General features: G+C 51.5%; 1 long non-coding RNA gene across 2 annotated transcripts; it reads left to right on the forward strand.

The window, feature by feature from the left end:
• The first annotated feature begins 2,667 nt into the window (after positions 1–2,667).
• LOC134758487 (uncharacterized) lies at positions 2,668–21,342 on the forward strand. 2 transcript variants are annotated; one of them, XR_010133710.1, is made up of 3 exons: positions 2,668–2,982; positions 7,663–7,913; positions 21,257–21,342. It is a non-coding gene; the product is annotated as an uncharacterized lncRNA (long non-coding RNA). The 2 variants fall into 2 exon arrangements; XR_010133711.1 differs by lacking the exon at positions 21,257–21,342 and adding an exon at positions 8,757–9,057.
• Positions 21,343–21,436: the final 94 nt, after the last annotated feature.

The raw sequence follows: 21,436 nt of genomic DNA on the forward strand, positions 1-21,436 counted from the left end.
GCAACGAGAGTGACCTCTGGTCGTCCTCACTGCTACACTCCCACCAGCACCATGACAGTTTACAAACGCCATAGCAACATCAGGAAGTTACCCTATATGGTCTAAAAAGGGGAGGCATGAATAATCCACCCCTTGTTTAACATATAATCAAGAAATAACCATTAAAATGGGCAACCAGCAGCCTCGTCTGTAGAGTAGCCATTCTATTATTCCTTTGCTTTAGTAATAAACTTGCTTTCACTTTATTCTACAGACTTACCCTGAATTCTTTCTTGCACAAGATCCAAGAACCCTTTCTTGGGGTCTGGATTGGGACCCCTTTCCTATAACAGTGTCACACGACTAGAGGTTATGGGCCGGTAAAACCCTGAAAACCAGGGTGTGTGGACCAAGCTGGCTGAGACCAACGGGACCCAACAAGGTGCTGGATTTGAGCCGGGTTCCTCCTAGGACCTCGTTATATGCTCATTAACATCCTAAATCACACACCTGCCAGCGCCAGGACAGTTCCAAGACCACCCGTATTTGGTGTAAAAATGAGTGGCACCACAATTCTGAGAAACGTCCACCTTTTTTCCAGGAATTTTCATGAATATCCCATCCCTTGGCTAAAGAAACCCATAAGGATGAAACCCCAAACCCCACTGTGCGATCCTGTCTTGAGAACGCCGCACTCCCCTTTCTTGAGTGTGTACTTTTTGATTTGCAATAAATCTCCATACTTTCACTGTTTTCTGACTCATCCTTGAATTCCTTCACGAAATGGTGTCAAGAGCTGGGGTTGAGGTCCCAACGGCATTCGGGGACCTCCCCAGGCCCATCGGTATCATGAAGAGTAAAGTGACAGCCACTGCGTACTGAAGGACTACCATGGTCAAATACATCAGCTCCAATTCTCCATAACCCTTAAAGATAGGGACTTGCATCCCCATTCTCCTGATAAGAAAACTGAGGCTCAGCGGTGAAGGAACTTGCCCAAACCACCCAGCTGGTCAGCAGCAGAGCCGGACTTGAACTGGGTCTGAAATGTGCTCATGCCAGCGTGCCCTATAGACAGCGACAGGACTTCTACCTCCTCCACAGCCTGGCATGGCCCTGTTTAAATTTCAGTGCTGCAGAAGGAATAGCACTCGAATATAAAATTTTCTTTTTTAATTCTTAGCAAGGCAAGTTACTTCTATAGAAGGGTGCGCCCTTACAGATGGAGCAATGGTGAGCGCACACTCGGACAAAGGAGGGGAAGGGGGCCCTTAACCCTGAGGCACGTGGCCCCTGCTGCTGTGTCGTTCCCCTATTGGCTAGGGTTAGACCGCACAGGCTAAACTAATTCCGACTGGCTAATTTAAAGAGAATGATGGGGTAAATGCTTTGGCAGGAGTCAGGGCAGAGCAGGTAGCAGGTAATCTGAATGAGTCAGGGTGGAGCAGGTGATCAGAATGAATCAGGGTGGAGTACATAATCAAAAAAGGTTGCTTTACGAGAAAGTTAAGTTTAAAAGTAGAAGGCAAAGAATTGAATATACTGACATATTAATTCTTTGCAAATAAATTTAGAACTCATATCTAATAGCCCTAAGGGGCAGCCAGGCCCCAAAGCCCGGGCTGAGGCTCAAGAGGCCCCTAGCCAAGGCGTTCCCAACGCCACTGGGTTTCGACCCTTGGGAGTTTTCAAAGGTGAACTTTGGGCACTGCCCCCTTCAGACCCATTGTCTGGGAAAAACAGCCACCTGATTGTTGGCCAAGATTCCGGATTAATCCTTCACCTGCCTGGCCCCAGCTGGCCACTTGACCCAGTGCTGTGCCCCAGCCAGGGATGTGTCCTTGCAGCCAGCAGCGCTTCCTTCAGCATTAATCACATTTACAGCTGGCTCACAGAGCGGCCAGCCTGGAAGATGCAGCTGCGGAGAATGTGAGTTGAGGGGTGGTGGTAAAAAAAAAAAAAAAAAACAAAACAAAACTCGCGGACTCCAGGGAAGGGGGAGGGGGTGTGGGTGGGAATGACAGGAAAGGAACAGGATGTAAGGTCTAACTTTTAAGGGTAATTGTCACAAAGACTGGAGATTGTAGAGAAAACATTTGCAAAAGCATCTAGCCCACTGCCTCCCCTCTCCCAGAGGAAGTCTGTGCCAGAGACCAAAGAGGTAGGGAGGGGGTCTTGGTGCAGAGGGTGCACCAGGAAGGGCTGGAACGGGGCACTAGGTTCTCCGGGCAGGAAGCGCTGCACAGAGCCACTGGGCGGAGCGGCCGGAACCCCAGGGGAGCTCCCGCTGCCTGCCAGGCTCTTAGCAGGCTGAGCTCATGCAATTGCCCTGAAGACCGCGAATGGAGATCGCACAGTGCCCCCCTCACCGATGAGTCTCACTCCACTTTATGGCAGCCTTGCCTCAAGAAATTTCTATTTTCACCACCAAGGGTTGGTCTTGGGCTTCAGCCTTGGATCCTGCCCTCTGGGGACCCCTCTCCTCCTTCCCGACTTGGGAGGAGGAGAAGGCAGGGCTGGGGCGGGTGAGCAGCCGAGGGTCTCCAGGCACAGCTCCTCATGCATAAAACAGGAGGGCTTTTCCTCCGCAGCTAATCAGAACCTCTGGGCCGAAAGATGCAAATGAAGGGCCTCGTCAAGTCATTTCCCTTGCAAATGAAGCTGCCGCTCCGGCGCTTTTTCCTCTTTAATACCTCATCAACACCGCAGGTGACCCGGAGCCCGCTGCTCCGCTCGGCCCCGCGCCGGGCAGCTATTTGGCACATTTCAATTAGCGTAACGGGTGCCTGGTAAACAGCCGAGGCCGGCTGCGGGCACCTGCGATCCCCGACCCCCGACGCCCTCCCCGAGACCCTGGAGACGCGGCTCCGCCCCCACCGGTAATTAGGAGATTTTCAAGGCCGATGTCCCCAAAGCCCAGCCCAGCTGGAGAGATCAGCCCTGCGGTCTTGCCGCGCACTCCACCGCCAGCCTCTCGGGAGTCAAGGGATCCGCCTTCAGGGTGTAAGTGGGGCTGGGGAGCCTCTGGAGAGGAAGGGTGGTGTTTGGGGAGTCCAGGCCAGTTCTTAAGGCAGACAGCTACGGGCCACGTCCGCTGGCAGAGCTCAGCTTCAGATAAACCCAGAGATGAAGAAAAACTCAAGCCGCTCACCCTCTGGGTGCCTCAAAGTCTTTCTATCTGTAACATAGGCTAATGAAATTACCTACCTTGTAGGGACTTAGGAGGGAGTAAATGAGATGATCTGGGTATAGCCTTTGCAACAGTATCTGGAACTTAGGAAGTGCTCAATAGGGGCCAGGCGCGGTGGCTCACGCCTGTAATCCCAACACTTTGGGAGGCCAAGGCGGGCAGATCATCTGAGGTCAGGAGTTCGAGACCAGCCTGGCCAACATGGTGAACTCTTGTCTCTACTAAAAATACAAAAAATTAGCCGGGCTTGGTGGCGCACGCCTGTAATCCCAGCTACTCAGGAGGCTGAGGCAGGAGAATCGCTTGAACCTGGGAGACGGAGATGGCAGTGAGCCGAGATGGCGCCATTGCACTCTGGCCTGGGCGGCGAGCGAAACTCCGTCTCAAAAAAAAGAGAAAGTGCTCAATAGATGCTAGCCACAATTTTTGTTAATATTCTATCAGCGCTTTCCCTGAGTGCAGATATCAAACCCACCACAGAGTGTACAGTGATCCTACTGCAGAAATAGCCACTTACCGTGAGAGGGAGGATGAATTACTTAACCTCTGTGCTGCTGTTCTTGAGCATAAATAATGTACCTATTTTGCCTGGCGGGGTGGCTCATGCCTGTAGTCCCAGCACTTTGGGAGGCCGAGGCAGGAGGATCGCTTGAGGTCAGGAGTTCGAGGCCAGCCTGGGCACCATAGCAAGATCCCGACTCTACAAAAAGTAAAAAAATTAGTTGGGCCTAGTAGTGTGCACCTGTAGTCCCAGCTATTGAGGAGGCTGAAGTGGGAGGGCCACTTGAGCTCCTCAGCCTCCTGGTTGAAGCTGCAGTGAGCTGTGATCGAGCCACTGTAGTCTAGCCAGGGCAACAGAGTGAGATCCTGTCTCTAAAAATAAAGTACCTATTTTGTGGGGTTACTTGGGGGACTGACAGATAACAGAGCTCAAGTGCTCTTTAAGGACTTTGAACCAGATTGCTGCATCCAAATCCTGGCCCCACCCCACCTAGCTGTGTGACCTTGGGCAAACTACTTAAAGTCGCTATGCCTCTGTTCCTCCTCGTAGCATGAGGGCATGTAGTAGTTCTCACTACTAGGATTATAAAGCATTGCTAGAGAATACTTTTTATAAAGGAATATCATGGCTTCATCAAATAGAACAAACACGTGTCCATGATTTTATTTAACTCATTAATTCACGAGGGATCCTGCAAGGTGCTACAACCAAGTTCAAAGGAGAATTCAAAGAGCATTCCTAAGTAAGCAGTCAGGAACGTGGAAATGAATTTACAAATAGATGCAAAACTGGCCACAAGGCAGGAATCAATTGCATTCCATCCAAAGCTTCCTTCTTGGCACTGAGCTTGGGTGTGGGGACCCCTTGCCAGGGCTTCTGAGGCCAGAGCTCCTGGGGTCATCATGGCCTGTCCAGCCATCCCTTTTCAGGACCTGTCACCTTGTAGGGAGCCTCCTAGGACTGGGACACAGGTTCCCCCACCCTCCGAATCATCTGCCCTCAAAGCTCCAATCCTCTTCCTTTCTGGGGAACATTTAGTGACATTTAGTGAAACTGTCTCCCATTCTCCAAGCCTCAGAGCCGTCCCACCCTCAGAAGTTTATCTTCCACCCTCCTAGCCCTTAGGGGTGGATGAGAGAGGAGAGAGAGGGGAGAGAGGAGAGAGAGGAGAGAGAGGGGAGAGAGAGATCTGAATTCGGATTCTTTTAAAGTGAGGACAAATGACACATTACCATGCTGGGAAATTATCCTGCCCCAAATGGTCACCACTACTTTAAAATGTTGCCTTGCGTCTGTTCAGAGGGGGGCTTCTCAGTTCACGCAGGAGGGAGAGACCCTCAGAACTCTGCCAGTCATCTTCTCAGGGAAGCCTTTCCTGTTCTCACCTCCCACCTCGTCCCAGCAGCCCGGCTCTGCGTTGCCAGAACTCCAGGGCTTAGCTCAGGCCCTACAGGTGTGGTCTGTCTGCCTGCAATGACCCAGGAGCTCCCTGAGGGCAGGGCTGGGTCTTCATCTCTCCACTGTCTGGCATCATCCTAGCAGGGGTGGAGCTCAACACATAGCCCAGCCGAAGTCCCCCAAATGAATGAGCAAACCCTGAGTCTTGGTTCGAGGCTTGGTTCATGCAGCAGGCTCATGCCTTGGCCCTGGGAAAGCTCCCAGATGAGTAGGGCTGGGCAGAGGTGCAGGGCCCTCAGCCTCTGGCTTACCCCACTCTCTTCCACTTTACTCCACTCTCATCTCCTCCATCCACCCCACCTCTGCTAGTTAGCAAAGCTCCTTGGAGATTCCTCTTGAATTTTCATTAATTTCTATTGAATAATTAAAACCAGGAAATTAATACTTTCATCCTAAACCTGAATTGCAGTGTGTGGTTTTTCATAATTATAATTCCACTGTAGCATTAAATGTTCAAGTGAGGCATCTCTCGAGGGGCAGAGGGGACAAAGGGCTGTGTCCTGGGTGCTTAAACACAGTATTTGGCTCAGGATAGGCACGCAATAATTACTTTTTAATGGATGGATGGATGGATACATGGGTGGGTGGAAACAAAGACCTTTCCAGGCCCCAGCAACTGATACCCCAAAACATGGCGCTTTGACATGAGGTGGCCTCAAGGTCTCTCTGACCGCCCCGCAGTCCTCTGTCTCTCTCAGAGCACAGGATGAAGCCGTTCTCTGAAGTTTCCTTATCTACCCGGAAACCAGACCTGCCAAAGAAGGATGCAATTGCCTTCCCTGAGGCTTTTCTTTTCTTTTCTTTTGAGTTTTTTTCTTTTTGTTTTTTTTGAGACAGAGTCTCACTCGGTTGCCCAGACTGGAGTGCAGTGACATGATCTCAGCTCACTGCAACCTCCGCGCCCCAGGTTCAAGCAATTCTCCTGCCTCAGCCTCCCAAGTAGCTGGGACTACAGGCACACGCCACCACGCCTGGCTAATTTTTGTATTTTTAGTAGAGACAGGGTTTCACCATGTTGGTCAGGCTGGTCTCAAACACCTGACCTCAAATGATCTTCCCGCCTTGGCCTCCCAAAGTGCTGGGATTATAGGGGTGAGCCACCACACCCAGCCACTTCCCTGAGTTTTCATTACTAACTCATATTGCAGGAAGAAAGACTGCTGTCTGTCAACACACCTAGGCAGACTTGACACATTGCTCTGTGGGCCCAACAGACTCTGTCCCAGGCCATTATATGTTCTCCAAGCCCACAGAATCCCCCTAAAAATCATTTACCCTCTTAAAACATCCTTCTTGAAATCATCCCCATTTTCCCACCTTCCCTTCCCCTATGACAAAAGGTACATAAGTATCTGTGCTGGACACAGTAGCTCACGCCTATAATTCCAGCACTTTGGGAGGCCAAGGCGGGTGGATCACCTGAGGTCAGGAGTTTGAGACCAGCCTGGCCAACATGGCAAAACCCTGTCTCTACTAAAAAGACAAGAAATTAGCTAGGCATGGTAGCAGGTGCCTGTAATCCCAGCTGCTTGGGAGGCTGAGGCAGGAGAATCGCTTGAACCCAGGAGGCAGAGGTTGCAGTGAGCCAAGATCACACCATTGCACTCCAGCCTGGGGGACAAGAGTGAACCTCTGTCTCAAAATTAAAAAAAAAAAAAAGGTATATAAGTATCTGTAAGCCACCAAGTTACTGGGTGATCATTCTACAATTCCCCCGTGCTATGCACATTACAATAAATTGTGAATGCCGTTTCTCCTATTAATCTGCCTTTGGTCAACTGATTTTCAGTGAAGCTTCACCCCTACATATCAACAGCCAAGAGAGCTGTTTGGAAGCTTCTGAAATTAGGGCTGACACCTCTACTTCCTGGGCTTTGTTTCTTTCATCGAAATAAAATGGAAATTGCAGGATACCAAGAGGGAGGAACCTGGTCAAAGAGGCTTTGCTTTTTCTGTCTTCCTTTTTTTTTTTTTTTTTTTTTGAGATGGAGTCTCACTCTGTCGCCCAGGCTGGAGTGCAGTGGTACAATCTTGGCTCACTACAACCTCTGCCTCCTGGGTTCAAGTGATTCTCCTGCCTCAGCCTCCCAAGCAGCTGGGATTCCAGGCCTGTGCCACCACACCTGGCTAATGTTTGTTTGCTTGTTTGTTTTTAGTAGAGATGGGATTTCACCATGTTGGCCAGGCTGGTTTCGAACTCCTGACCTCAGGTGATCCGCCCGCCTTGGCCTCCCAAGTGTCGGGATTACAGGCGTGAGCCACCGTGCCTTTTCTTTGCTTTTCCTGTATTCCTACCCAGTGCCAGGCCACCTCACATCCAGGTGTTCCCTGCCCTGCATCCAGCCTTGCCCGAAAAGTGGGATTCCTCAAACACGGCATCTATTCCGGGCTCTGGAACAGGCTGACTGATGAGAGGGAGCAGAAAGGTTTGGTCGCAGCTCACAGCCTGGACCCTCGGGGACAGCCAGGAGATTGCTCTCACAGGTGTGGACACCCTTCTAATCCCGATTACTACCTCTCTCGCTCCTGGCAGGAATTGGGGTTCCACCATGTCACCCTCATGGAGCTTTCGTTAGCCTTGTTTGGGATACAAAGGGGTAAGTGTCCCCTCATTTTAGAGAAAGATCAAGAGCCAGTGAACAGGATTTCCCAGCCAGGGACGTGGAGCAGGGCACCTGCAGATGGTCCACGTGCTCTTGGCTGATGGCAGCCCACCTCCGGGAGGGGCCTGTGCACCTTTCTCCCAGGAGGAGGGAAGGACCCAATCATTATCCAGAGTCAACGGTGAGTCCCAGCCTCATGTTGTGGGTTGGGGGCAGCAGTGGTTTCTAAGGGGGTCTCAACAGGAAGAGGGTAAGGCTGACATAGCCAGGGAAGCAGGAAGAGAAGCCAGTGGGAGAGAGATGGGAAATGAGTGGGATATAGCCTCTAAGGTGAAGCTGCCTCCTAGACCCACCTTGGGGGCTCCTGAGAGGTGGGAGATGCGGAGGGAGGGCTCTCCAGGTTCCACCTGCCCTTGTGTAAGTCAGGATGCCCAGGGTTTTTTTTTGTTTTTTTTTGAGATGGAGTTTCACTCTTGTTGCCCAGGCTAGTGTGCAATGGCATGATTTCAGCACACCGCAACCTCCGCCTCCTGGGTCAAGTGATTCTCCTGCCTCAGCCTCTCAAGTAGCTGGGATTACAGGCATGTGCCACCAAACCGGCTAATTCTGTATTTTCAGTAGAGACAGGGTTTCTCCATGTTGGTCAGGCTGGTCTCGACCTCCTGACCTCAGGTGATCCGCCCGCCTCGGCCTCCCAAAGTGCTGGGATTATGGGTGTGAGCCACCACGCCTGGCCAAGCTTTTCAGGGCAGTGCTCCCACCTGGCCAATCAGAAGCCCCCGGGAGCCACATACCTCACCACCAGCCATCTAAGTGTTTCTCCATGGTGGGGCCCTCCCCATAGACACTGAGCTCTTTGAGAATGAGGATGGCTATGTTTACCACTGTATCTCAAGGTTCAAGTCCAGGGCCACCCACAGGACTGGAGTTCAGCAACTCTTAGAACAGGTCTGATCCTCACTCTCCCCTCCCTGCTCTGCTCCACCCATGCTAGCCTCTTTCCTCCATCTTGCACCTGCCTCAGGGCCTTTGCACAGGCTGTTCCTGCTGCCTGGGTGCTCGTCCTTTTGGCTCACTCCCTCACTTCCTGCCCAAATGTCATCTCCATGAGATCGCCCTGGAAACCCAGGACTACCTTCCCACCTTCCACACTCCCTTGCCCTCTTGCTATAATTTTCTCTATGGCATGTATTAAATATTTGTTTATTGTCTGTCTTCTGCCAACTGCATTATAAGCTCCCCGAGAGCAGGCACCTTCTTTTGTACACAGCTGTATCTCCAGAGTGGTGCTTGCGGGCAGCAGTTTCTCAATAAACTTGATGAATTAATGAATGAATGACCATCCCTGGCCAGGGAAGGAGCACAGGGCATTGGGCCTAGTAGGGGAAACCTGTTCCCTTTAGACCCAGCTGGCACGCAGGGGCCAAGTGGCCTGAGTTTGGCACCAGGGATTTCATCCTCTCCCTCGGTAGCAAATGGTCACCTGCTTCCAGGCCATCCTGTTCCCTCTCTGCTGGTGGCCATGGCTGCAGCAGCCCTCTCAGACTGAAGGCCCACTCTGATCTTTGGGACCACACGCCTCCAGGTCCTCCCCATGCTTTCTGGCTGTACCCTCATCCTCAGGACGAACCTCCCCACCTCCTCCCATCATCTCAGGCTCCATCTGCAAAGTTGGGATCAGAGAGAGGCCCAGACTGCGCTGGGCAACCGAGCCAGTTTTCATTTCAAATCGAAGTTGAAAAGATGCCACTTTTAATTATGCTTGAGTGCAGTGTACCCTGAGGCCTTTTGTGGTAAATGGCTCTCAATAATCCCAGTTTATTCATTAATTATTATTATTTTCTTAAGTAGTGGCAAGGGGAGGCAGGGCCCCGCTCAGACCGCAAGTCGCACATTGACTGTCAAATCCTCGATGAGCAGGCTCTGAAGAGTTGCCTGTGCCGGCTCCAATCTGGCTTGCCTGGGCCCGGGCTAGGGTGCCAGGAGCACTCTGGACTGAGGCGGGGCTTCCAGAGTGTGGGGCAGGGCTGGGGGAAAGGAGGGCCTGGAGGAGCCACAGGCCACACTGGACAAAAAAACCTTCCACCAGGGTGGCACTTCACCTTCGGGAAGCTCCTTCACTGGATAATGAAGACTTTTGTTTTCAGCAAAGTGAGGAAGAAAAGAATTACCATTACCACCAGCCAAGGCACCTGACACATGTGGTCAGTGGTGAACTGGTAAACTCGCTCTCCAGAAACAAAACAATCATCTAAGTCATCTAACATTTCTTTCCTCTTTTTTTTTTTTTTTTGATACAGGATCTTACTCTGTCACCCAGGCTGGAGTGCAGTGGCGCAATCTTGGCTCACTGCAGCCTCAACCTTCCAGGCTCAAGTGATCTTCCCACCTCAGCCTCTTAAGTACCTGGGACTACAGGCGCACACCACCATACCTGCCTAATTTTTGTATTTTTTGTAGAGATGGGGTTTCGCCATGTTGCCCAAGCTGGTCTCAAACTCCTGAGCTCAAGTGATCCTCCCACCTCGGTCTTGAGGCTTGAGCCACTGCACCTGGCCTACCATTTCATTATTTATGATTCTATAATATTCCACTGTAGGGGCATACAGGTCCCTTAACTTCTCGGTTCCTTACTACTGGGCCATTTCCCACTTTTCATTATTCTAAACAAATTTGATGAACAGGCTTTTGCATAGATATCTACCCATACCCTCGTTCACTTACCTAGGTGACATTTCTAAAGGTGAAATTAACTGATCAAAGGATGTGTGTTTTTAAGGCTTTGATGCACATTACTTAACTTTAACCTCAGGAAAAACGGTGATAAATTATACCCCAAGGCCAGCACTTGGGAAGCTGAGATGGGCCGATCACTTGAGGTCAGGAGTTGGAGACCAGCCTGGCCAACATGGTAAAACCCCATCTCCACTAAAAATACAAAAATTAGTGGGTGTGGTGGCATGTGTCTGTAATCTCAGCTACTAGGGAGTCTGAGGCAAGGGAATCACTTGAACCCAGAAGGCGGAGGCTGCAGTGAGCCAAGATCACAGCACTGCATTCCAGCCTGGGCAACAGAGTGAGACTCGGTCTCAAAAAAAAAAAAAAAAAAAAAAAAAAAAAAAAATATATATATATATATATATATATATGTATATGTGTATACACACACACCCACACACCCCAAGGATAGATACTTATAGGGGATCACACTGATCTTTATATACGAGGTCTAGAACAAGGCAAAATGCAAATAAGAAAAAGTCCTGAATTCTAGTACTTGCCAGTTTCCATGGTATAATACTCCCATCCTGGCCAGCCTGGAGATACTAACAATTTAACAACTGGCTTGCAAAATTCCTGAAAATCTAACAACCGTCTCTGGGAGCTCATGGGAGCTGACCCCGGCACCTTAGTGTGTGTGATGAGATTTCCTCCTTCTCTGAAAGGAGGTCATAGTAATTTCATCTGTCAACTTGACTGGGCCACGGGGTGCTAAGGTGCTGGTCAAACATTCTGGGTGTTTCTCTGAGAGTGTTTCTGGATGAGATTAACATTTGAAGTCTTGGTGCAGTGGCTCATGCCTGTCATCCCAGCACTTTGGGAGGCCAAGGCGGCCAGATCGCTTGAGCTCAGGAGTTCGAGACCAGCCTGGGCAACACGACAAAACCCCATCTCTACTAAAAATACAACAATTAGCTGGGCGTGGAGGCGCATACCTGTAGTCCCAGCTACCTGGGAGGCTGAGGTGGGAGGATCACGTGAGCCTAGGAAGTTGAGGCTGCAGTAAGCCGTGCTCACACCAGTGCACTCCAGCCTGGGCAACAGAGTGAGACCCTGTTTCAAAAAAAAAAAAAGTGAAAGAGGGAGGCAGGAGAGTCAGCATCAGAGGAATGAGATACAGGAAGGAGTCGACTGGTCATTGCTGGCTCTAAAGATGCAGGAAGGGGTCGAGAACCAGGGAGTGCCGGCAGCCTCTAGAAAACACAAGAGGAAGAAAATGGATTCTCCCGCAGAACCTCCAGGAGGGATGCAGGCAGCCCTGCCGACACATTGATTTTAGCCCAGTGAGGGCCGTTCCGGGCTTCTGATGTTCAGGACTAAGATATATTGTGTTATTTTATGCCACTAAGTTTGTGGCCATTTGTTTCCAAGACGGTGGTATTGTCCCCATTTAACCAGGTGATGGAACAAAATTTCAGAGACGTGAACTCTGTGGGTCACAGCTAGTGATGGGGGCCCAAAACAGGGTTTGACCCCAGGGCTGTCTGACTCCATGGCCCACGTTCTTTGTTGTATCCCAGAAGAGAAGCCACTCTTTACGTGAAAGCACCTCCGGGAAGGTTAACAACTTCGTCATGTGTCAGGCACGGGAACTGCGTAGCCTTTCTTTGTGAAACACCAGAAAACAAAAGAAACCGGCCGGACACGGTGGCTCTGTCACCCTAGCACTTTGGGAGGCCAAGACGGGCAGATCAGTTGAGGTCAGGAGTGTGAGATCAGCCTGGACAACATGGCAAAACCCTGTCTCTACTAAAAATACAAAAAAAAAAAAAATAGCCAGGAGTAGTGGTGGGCGCCTGTAACCCCAGCTACGTGACAGGCTGAGGCAGGAGAATTGCTTGAACCCAGGAGGTGGAGGTTGCAGTGATCCAGGATCGCACCACTGCCCTCCAGCCTGGGTGACAGAGCACAAGGCTCAGTCAAGAGAAGAGAAGAAAAGCGGAGGGGAGGAGAGGGGGAGAAGAAGAGAAAGGAAGGAAAGGAAAGGAAAGGAACCACCACAAGCATCCACATCCAGCTTAAGGCAGAGATGAGTTTGCAGGAAGGAGGGGAAGCCCAAGGGCCGGAGTGAACCAGGAGCTGAAAACCAGACGGTGGCCACGTGAGTGTGGCCAGCGCAGGCCGAGGCTTCCTGGTCCTGGGGTCCAGGGCTTGGACTCTGACTCCTCCACGGAGATGAGAGGTGTGGCCTGGGGGATGGACATGCAGAATCGAGACCCCTGCATAAAGCCAGGCCCCTTCAGGACTGCGGTCTCTGTGGAAGGACAGAGCAAAAACACCCATCCCCAGCACAGGGAGATTGGGAGAGGGGCCTGTCACTATGGGAGAAGGAAGATCAGAGATATTGGCAGGGTGGTCTCCAGAACTGATTAAAACCAGGCACCAGCAGATTCAGGAAGCCCACCTGAGTCCTCAGCAGGCCCCAGCCCTGGACACAGGGGCTCAGGACACAGCCACTAGACAGGAGACTGTACCCTCCGGGCCTAGTGCCTTACCAAGCACTGCTCCTGGGAGAATGTTTGCTGAACGGATGGTGATGGGGAGAGGGAAAAGAGAGGGGAAAGTGAGAGTGTCTAAGTCCAGCTTGAGACAAGGCCGGGGGATTCATAGTCTCCACCCACCCTCTGCCTTCAGAGGTCCAAGGATGGGGTGGGCACCAGCATGGGGCTGGGGGAGCCACGGGGGCCAGGGGTATCTGCTGTGGGCTCAAGGAGCCCTCCCAGGGCTCAGACCCCAGCCTGAAACTCTCCCAGCACTCCAAAAGCCAAATCCCACCCAGCTCTGGGCTGCTTCGTGGGGCCCCAGACTGGAGAAGACACCCCACAAAGGGTCTCTAAGGAAGAGGCGGCTGGTGGTCAGGCCTGGGCAGCTGTGGGAGCTGAGAGTTTAATGCGGAGAACGTGCTCTGTTGGCTTCATGCTCCAACATCAGGGGGAACCAGCTGCATCGTTTCCCCAGAATCACGGTCTCTTGAGCCCAATATTCAAATATATGCAGACGTCGGAGCCTGGACTATTTTTAGCTGAGACTCAGAGGGAGATGATCTCAGGCTGACTCGGAGAGTGGCCCAGTCCCAGAGGAGCGCAGAATCAACCTGAAAAGTCAGGCTTGGGGACCACCCCCTTCTCCTGCTGTAAGCGCCTGGATTCTGCACCCCAGGTGCCCTGAAGGTCTGTGTTGTGGGTGTTTATTTGGGGCGGAGGGACTGGTCTGCATCCCTGGGGGGCTGTGTTCTTTTTCCTTTGAGGCCTTTTTTCAGCAAACACTTTGCTTTTCTGTGAAAAGACAAAGTGGGCTGCATGCTGGAGCCAGCGGCCTGGCTAGGGGGCCATTTACCTCCCGACTCGGGATGCGTGGCTCAGCCTCTTATTATCTTGAAAAGCAGCAGAAGTCTGACCCCTTCTGTGTGAGCTTCCCATGGCTGTTATAGTCACTTACCACCGGCTGTGGCTTAAAACCGCAGGAGCCTATTTCCTCACAGTTCTGGAGGCCAGAAGTCCAGCATCAGGGTGCCAGCAGGGCCGTGTTCCCTCTGAAGGCGCCAGAGAAGGGTCCATCTTTGCCCTCCCAGCTTCCGGCGGTCACCAGCAGGCCTTAGTGTTTGCTGGCGCAGCTGCATGGCTCTGATCTCTGCCTCTGTCTTCACAGGGATTTCTTCCGTGTGTGTCCCTGGGCCCTCTTCTGATAACGACACCAGTCATTGGACTTAAGGCCCATGCTAATCCAGTCTGGCCTCATCTCAAATTGATGAACATCTGCACACACCCTATTTCCAAGTAAGATCCTATTCACAGGCACCAGGGGTGCCTTCAATGCATCTTTTGCGGGGAACACAATTCAACCCACAGCATCTTCTGTGTTGTTCTGCCCAAGGACAGCCACCCCCCAGCAGCCGCGGTGAGAAGTTCCCCCAGGTTTGGGGTTTCCAATCTTGGGTGGCGGCAGGCTGGGAGCCAGGGACCGCTTGAGCCTTACTGTGCTCTCCTGCTAGGAGGGGCGGCAGCTCCTTGCCCCTGGAGACAGCACGGCTCCCCAGAGCAGCTGAGTGTCTTGCAGTCATCAACAGCCACCTCATCTCAGAAGCAGCACCTGGAATCTTACCTGCCTTACCTCCTTTAGTCCTCAAAACACCTGTGTCCCAGGATTATGTCCCTTATTCTACAGAGGAGGAAGCTGAAGTGCAAACTAAAAGGAAGTTCCGAAGCAGCAGGTTGGGGTGCCGGGTGCCAGCCTGGCGAGGAGCTCGGGGCTCTCGCGAGGACCGTGACGGGGCTTTCACCCCATCTTCCCTTCTGAGTCGGGCTTGTCGGGATGGGGTGGTGGGGTCTGCACCTGCACAGCCAAGGAGGAGCAGGGCAGCCTCACCCTAGCACAGTCCTGAAAAGAGGGCCCCGCCCCCTTTAAGGGAATACGTTGATTCCCTTTTAGAGAGTGCTAGGCCAATACTTGGAGGAGCCAGTGTGGTCGGGCAGAAAGGGGTGGACAAACCTAAACCCTACGGACCTCTTTTTTGAGACCCCAAACTGCCTGGGCTCTTGCCTCCCAGAAGTCAGATCTTCCCCAGGGGAGGGTGTGAGAAGGTGGGGTTAGGGAACATACGGGGTCTTTGGGAGCCTTCTAAGTCAGCCAAGGGAGTTGGGGCAGCTGCAGGGCCAGAGCACAGGGAAGGCAGGTCCACCAGGTCTAGCTGCTCGGCCTCCAGCCCTGCCAGGCCCAGCTAAGAGGGTGCTTTGGCTGCCAAGAGAAGAACCCAGGGTGGGGACTGCCTCCTGGACCTCCACAGGCAGCTGGCCTCCTACAGTCCTGCTGGGACCTGGGACCCCGTCCTCTCTGCTACCCTCCAGCTTCCCTGGCTCTGAGGGACAGAACTTGTTACCAGCCTCCCACTCATGTTATTTCTCCTGCCCTTGAACTTCAGGACTGTCTTGGAGCCAGCCGAGGCCTGTTTGCATCCTTTGCCCCCAGGTCCAGCTGGATCCCCCGCCTTTCCCTCCACTGGGTTCAGCCTAGTGGGCCCTGGGCTGCAAGAGAAGTTGCTTCAGCCCAGGGGCTGGGGCTGGAGGCCAAGGCTTCAAATGAGGCCTCCCCAAGTTGGTACTCAACCTCCTCTCCCTCCTTGGAGGGCAAAGCCACGAGGGCTGCAGAGAGGAGCTAGCCAGGTATGATGGGTAAGTGCAGTGGTTCACAGTAGAACCACACTAGACACATAGAGGAGTGCTTTATGAAATGCTGATGCCCAGCTGGGTGTGGTGGCTCACGCCTGTAATCCCAACACTTGGGGAGGCTGAGGTGGGAGGATCACTTGAGCCTAGGAGTTTGAGACAAGTCTGGGCAACATAGTGAGAACCCCCCCCACCCCCATCTCTATAAAAAAAATTAGCCAGGTTTGGTGACGCATGCTGGTGGTCCCAGCTACTCAGGAGGCTGAGGTGGGAAGATTGCTTGAGCCCAGAAGTTTGAGGGCTCCAGCCTGGGTGACAGAGTGAGACTCTGACTCTAAAAATAGGAATTTTTTTTTTTTTTTTGAGATGGAGTCTCAACCTCCACCTCCTGGGCTCAAGTGATTCTCCTGCCTCAGCCTGCCAAGTAGCTGGGATTACAGGCGTGCACCACCATGCCCAGCTAATTTTTGTATTTTTAGTACAGACGGGGTTTCACCATGTTGGCCAGGCTGGTCTCGAACTCCTGACTTCAAATGATCTGCCTACGTCGGCCTCCCAAAGTTCTGGGATTACAGGCATGAGCCACCCTGCCTAGATATTTTGGTTTCTGGTTTAATTGGCTCCTCAGGTGAGTCCACGGGCTGAGGGGCTTCATCACACCTGTTTCCTCACCTGTGAGTGGGGAGGGGTGGTCACCTGGCAGGGTGGTGGTGAGGCCGGCCCGTGCCTGCCCTTCCCTCCACTGTTCAGAGTTGGACCAGGGCTGAAGGAGGCGTGGCCAGCTTCAGAGGAAGGTGTGGGAGCCGCGGCTCTGCCTGGCACTGACATCTGGGCTGTAAATTCTTTCTAATTCTCAACTTCTCCCCCACTGCCAGCCAGCCCCTCCAGCTTCATTTAAAAGTTCAGACAGGATTCAAAAGTAGGCTGATATATAAAGACCTATTAAAACTCAACACTAAGAAAACAACTCAATTAAAAAATGGGCAAAAGACCTGAACAGACACCTCGCCAAAGATGATACACAGATGGCAAATATATATGTCACGTCATATGTCATCAGGGAAATGCAAATTAAAACAGCAATGAGATACCACTGCACATCTATCAGAATGGCCCAAATCCAAAACACTGACAACCCCAAGTGCTGGTGAGGCTGTGGAGCAACAGGAATTCTCATTCAGGGCTGGTAATACAAAATGCTATAGCCACTTGGGAAGACAGCTTGGCAGTTTCTTACAAAGCTAAACATACTTTTACCATACGATCCAGCAATCGTGTTCCTTGGCATTTACCCGAATTAGTTGGAAATTTTGTCCAGGAGCTTCTGGACAGCTGAACATGTGGAGGTTCCTGGGAGGTGGCCGTCCAGGGAAGGCACGGAAGTTCCGTGTCCTCCGCCCCCCTCATACCTCACCCTATGCATCTCTTCATCTGTACCCTTTGTAAAATCCTTTACAATAAACCGATAAACCTAAGTATGGCCATGTGACTAAGCTCTGGCCAATGGAGCACAATCAGAAGTAGCATGAGCTGACTCCCCCTCTCCTTTTTCTCTTTCATTGGATGGAATGAGGCCTTAGAAGGGAGCCATCTTGGACTGGATGAGGACAACAGTCCAGAAATGCTGGAAGACCAAGATGCATCTTTGGCAGATTATATTTTCCAAAGATAGAGACAACACTATATCCCATTCCACGAGCACTTCTTCTGCTGTGACTTTGACACCCCTCCCATTGAGAGGTGGCATCTATGTCCCCTCCTCATGAGCTGCAGCAGGAGCTTTGTGACTCTCTTGACCAATAGAGTATGCCAGCATTGACAGCGTGTGGCTTCCAAGGCTAGTTCAAAAAAATGCCTTTCACTTCCACCTTGTTCTCCCGGGATGTTCACTCTTGGAACCCAGCCACTATGCTGCAAGGAAGCACAAGAGTCCTTGGAAAGGCCTACATGGATGGGAACCACGGCCCCCAGCCCAAATCCCCTGCTGAGCTCCCCAGCTGACAGCACCAACTTGCCAGCCACATGAGTGAGCTGTCCTGGAAGTGATTCTCCAGCCTTGGGGCGAGCCACCTCAGCTGATGCCATGTGAAGCAGAGACAAATTACCTCCACCAAGCCCTGCCCAAATTGCAGATCTGTGAGCAAAACAAATGACTGTGACTGTTATAAGCAGAAAATAGAAAAGAAAATGGATTCCACTCAAAAACTTGGACGTGAACATTTATAGCAGCTTTATTCAGAACTGCCAAAACTTGGAGGCAACCAAGATGTCCTTCAGTAGGTGAATTTGTAAACAAACTGTGATCCATCCAGACAATGGAATATTATTCAGTGCTAAATGGAAATGAGGCACCGGGCCACGAGAAGATGCAGAGGAATGCTAGATGCATGTTACGAGGTACTAGGGGAAAGGAGCCAACCTGAGAAGGCTACAAACTGTAGGGCTCCAACTACCTGATGATCTGGAAAAGGTGAAACTATGGAGACGGTTGGAAGATCACGGTTTTCCAGGGTTAGGAGGAGGCAGAGATGTATAGGGGTAGCACAGAGGATTTTTAGGGCAATGGAACCACTCTGTATGGTGCCATAATAGTGGATACATCTCATTAAAGATTTGTCAAAACACATAGAATACACGGCACCAGGAGTGAGCCCTAATGTGAACTGTGTTTGGTTGATGATACGTCAGTGTAGGCTCATAGATTGGAACACATGGACCACTCTGGTAGGGGATGTGGATGGTGGGGGTGGCCTGTGTATGTGGGGGAGGTGGCATATGGGAAATCTACTTTCCACCCAACTTTGCTGTGAACATAAAACTGCTCAAAAAAATAAAATCTTTTTTTTTTTTTTTTTTTTTTTTTTTGGAGATAGGGCTTCACTCTCAGGCTAGAGGGCAGTGGTGCGGCATGATCATAGCTCACTGTAGCCTGGACCTCCCGGGCTCAAGTGATCAAGCGATCCTCCCACCTCAGCCTCCTAAGTAGCTGAGACCACCGGCACTTGCCACCACACTAGCTAATTTTTAAATAATTTTTGTAGGCCAGGTGCCCTGGGTCACGCCTGTAATCCTAGCACTGGGAGGCCAAGGCGGGTGGATCACCTAAGGTCAGGAGTTTGAAACCAGTCTGGTTAACATGGCGAAACCCTGTCTCTACTAAAAATACAAAAATTAGCTGGGCGTGGTAGCAGGTGCCTGTAATCCCAGCAATCCCAGCTACTCGGGAGGCTGAGGCAGGAGAATTGCTTGAACCTGGGAGGCGGGGGTTGCAGTGAGCCAAGATCACACCACTGTACTCCAGCCTGGGTGACAGTGAGACTCCATCTCAAAAAAATAAATAACAATTTTTGTAGAGATGGGTTCTTGCCATGTTGCTTGAACTCCTGGGCTTAAGTGATCCTTCTACCTCAGATTCTTCCACCTTGGCCTCCAAAAACGCTGAGACAACAGGCATGAACCACCGCACCTGGCCTTTTTTTTTTTTTTTTTTTTCCCCTAACTAGGCTCAGTTCCTAAAAGAAGGCCTTGGCCAGGTTTCTGAGCCCTACCCACCTCCTGCTGGACAAGATCATGGAAAATGCCTGGCTCAGCTATTCTTTTCTCAGCCTCTTTTAAGCAGCACAGCAGAGAGGGACAGAGATCTGGGCTCTTCCTCCAGCTGTACGATATGGACCAGGCCCCTGTTCTCTTCGGGCCTCCATCTGTAAAATGAGGGGACAGGGGGAATTCTGATGGCCTGTGGCTTTGATCTCTGTGAGCAGATTTGGTTGTATGAGGTCTCTCCCCTGGCATTACATGCTGGAACAGAAGAAAATGGCCATAGTCACTGTTAATTAAAAACTGGTACCAAGTTATTGGTACTCTCATGTTTGAAATACCTACTAGTACCTGCTTGGTCTAGACCAGCTGTTCTCAAAGTATGGGCCCTGGCCCCCTGTAGTAGCAGCAGCACCCAGAGGTTTTTTCTGTTTTTGTTTTTGTTTAGAGAGATGAGGTCTGTGTTACCCAGGCTGGTCTCTAACTCAAGCATCGGCCTCCCAAGTGCTGGGATTACAGGTGTGAGCCACCATGCCTGGCCTTTTTCTTTTTCTTTTTTTTTTTTTTTGAGACAAGGTCTTGCTCTGTTGCCCAAGCTAGAGTGCAGTGGCACAATCATGGCTCACTGCAGCCTCAAACTCCTAGGCTGAAACCATCCTCCCACCTCAGCCTCCCGAGTAGCTGGGAACACAGGCGCATGCCACAAACCTAGGCCTTTTTTTTTTTTTTTTTTTTTTGTAGAAACAAGGTCTCATTATGTTGCCCAAGCTGGTCTCAGACTCCTGGGCTCAAGCAATCCTCCCGCCCACCTGGAGCTTATTAAAGACCCAAATCCCAGGGCCCAACCCCTGATCTGCTGAATCAGAAACTCCACAGGTGGGGGCCAGCAACATGTGTTTCAGTAAGCTCAGGAATCAGGTGATTCTGATGCATGCCAAAATTTTAGAACCACTGGCCTGGAATAGGGTGTGTGAAGCTTGGCGCTGCTGATGCTCCAGGCCAGATCATCCTACGTGGTATGGCTGTCCTGTGCACTGGAGGATGCTGCCAACATCCTTGGACTCTACCCCACTGGAGGCCAATAGCATGCCACCCCTGTCTCAAGTCACAACAATCCAAAACAGTGCCAGCTGTCCTCCAGGGAACAAAACTGCCCCAGTGGAGAACCCTTGGTGGGAAGGAAGGCCCTGATTGTGCAGTGACTCAAATACAGGATCACATAAAACCTGGAGCGAAGGCCTGGCACGGTGGCTCATGCCTGTAATCCCAGCACTTTTGGAGGCCGAGGCGAGTGGATCACCTGACGTCCGGAGTTTGAGACCAGCCTGGCTAACATGGTGAAACCCCGTCTCTACTAAAAATACAAAAATTAGCTGAGTGTGGTGGCACACGCCTGTAGTCCCAGCTACTCGGGAGCCTGAGGCAGGAGAATCACTTGAACCCAGTAGGCAGAGGTTATAGTGAGCCGAGATTGTGCTACTGCACTCCAGCCTGGGTGACAAAGCGAGACTCCATCTCAAAAAAAAAAAAAAAAGCCTGGAGCGAAGACGTGCATGCAGGGTCACCATGCCAGGCTGTCACTCTATCCAGCCATTTGCTCCTCACCATGACTTGAAAATGATCCCAATTTTATAGCAAATCCCACCTCCCTGCTTACAAGCTGTGTGACCTTGGGCAAGTTACTTGAACTCTCTGTGCCTCTCGCTGTAAAATGGAAATATTAACATAATAGTACTTACCTGCTAGGGTAGCTGAGGGCTTGAAATGACAACTCAAGCATGGGACAAACTCTCAGCCCAGTGCCCGAGGCGGTAAACACCGGCTCATTTTCTCATTATGTGGCTCAGGCTCTTATCAAAATGGATTTGTGTTCTCTGACCTCGTGTGGCCACTGTCACAGCCAGCTGGAGGTAGGCAGAGGCCAGCCTGAGGTAGGCATAGGCCAGCCTGAGGTGAACATGACTGAGTTCACCACTGCTTGTCAGGGTGCCTGCAGTCACGGCTCTGGGGCAGCCAGGAGATGACCCTGGGTCACTGCCACCAGCAGGGACTTCCTTTGGGCGGCTTGGAGCAGACAGCACCCAGCTCTGCAAACCTGAGCACCCCATGTGCCCCAAGTGACATGGAGCAGAAGCTGAGGACCCCGGCTCTCTGCCCTCCACCCTGGGCGAGCTCCGGATGCCGCAGGAAAAGATGAGAATCCAGCACAGTTCCTCTTCCACAT

The sequence above is a fragment of the Gorilla gorilla genome, chromosome 4 (genome assembly GCF_029281585.2).
Source record: "Gorilla gorilla gorilla isolate KB3781 chromosome 4, NHGRI_mGorGor1-v2.1_pri, whole genome shotgun sequence".
Classification (NCBI taxonomy): domain Eukaryota; kingdom Metazoa; phylum Chordata; class Mammalia; order Primates; family Hominidae; genus Gorilla; species Gorilla gorilla.